At 52.0% G+C, this 1,096-nt stretch overlaps 1 protein-coding gene and 1 pseudogene across 3 annotated transcripts in view; both read right to left on the bottom strand.

Moving 5' to 3' along the window:
* Positions 1 to 1,096, bottom strand: part of Znf106 (zinc finger protein 106) — an 86,416-nt gene that overhangs the window by 30,933 nt on the left and 54,387 nt on the right. The gene's annotated exons all lie outside the window — the stretch shown is intronic.
* LOC105741565 overlaps positions 1 to 1,096 on the bottom strand; it is a 12,599-nt pseudogene that overhangs the window by 9,757 nt on the left and 1,746 nt on the right.

The raw sequence follows: 1,096 nt of genomic DNA, 5'->3' as shown, positions 1-1,096 counted from the left end.
TGGACACTGGTAGACGTTGCTGTACTCAGAGAAGTACTGCATCCCTATCTGCACATCGATCACAGGCTTCCCACAGTGCTTGCAGTTCAGGTGGGCCTGACAACAGGGAGAGGTGGCCAGGATGTCGTAGGTATACACTGTGCCCAGCTGGTGCCAGCTGCCATCCCACCGAAACTTATACTTGATGCAGATGATCTTGTGAACCCCTTCTAGGCAATCCACACACAATGCGTACAGATGCATTAGCCTCCCTTGAAGGTGACAAGAAACATCATATTCAGTCTCATCATGTCTTGAGGGACCTAAGCACAAAGTTTCATCTACCAGTGGGAACTATTCGAAGACAGGAAGTGCCCGATGGCACAGAGAACAATTTACAATGTTTCTATGGCTGGCACTGAGGGCTGCAACAATGAACTTCTGCAGATCCTTGCCCTGGCCCATGTGGGCATCATCTTCCATCCACACATGGAAAGTGTTTAGCTTATGCCTGGGGATATGAGTGAGGAGCTCAAAGAGGCCCAGCCGCCGTAAGAACTGTACAGGGGTGTCAAAGTGTTCCCCCCCATGAACAGACAATCCAGCAGCACTATAATCAAAGTGGGCAATTCAGAACACATGGCCCCTGGCTATGGCCTTTTTATGAGGTTCCAGATGGATGGCATTCTTTAAGAATTCCCCAAGGTATCTAGAAGAGCAGGACCACTGAAGTGGGCAGGAGAGAGGATTGCATAGCCAGTGGGTGGGGACTGACCAGGGGAACCACAAGGAGAGCGGCCACCAAAAGCAGTGGTGCTGACCGCCTTCTCCTGGGAGTTCTGCCAGTCCATGGAATGTTGTTGGGGGAGGTCATGGCTCAAGCTTTTCTGAGGTTTATTCAGGGGCCTGCATTTTTTTTTGCCTCCTCTGCAGCCTCCCCTGGGGCCCTCCCCGTGTTCTTCTCCAACCCAGACTATTTTTTCTCATCTTGCATCTGCTTCACCTGGTACCAGTCTGTGTCCTTCTTTAGGTGGCCCTGCCCACAGCAGCAGGAGCAGAAGCCGAAGGCCAGGTCTTGGCCCTTCTTGGTCCACGTATTCTGGCGGCACTGCTTCTC

This window comes from Octodon degus, unplaced genomic scaffold, assembly GCF_000260255.1.
Source record: "Octodon degus isolate 3935 unplaced genomic scaffold, OctDeg1.0 scaffold00002, whole genome shotgun sequence".
NCBI lineage: Eukaryota > Metazoa > Chordata > Mammalia > Rodentia > Octodontidae > Octodon > Octodon degus.
This window is presented reverse-complemented; position numbering and strand designations above follow the sequence as displayed.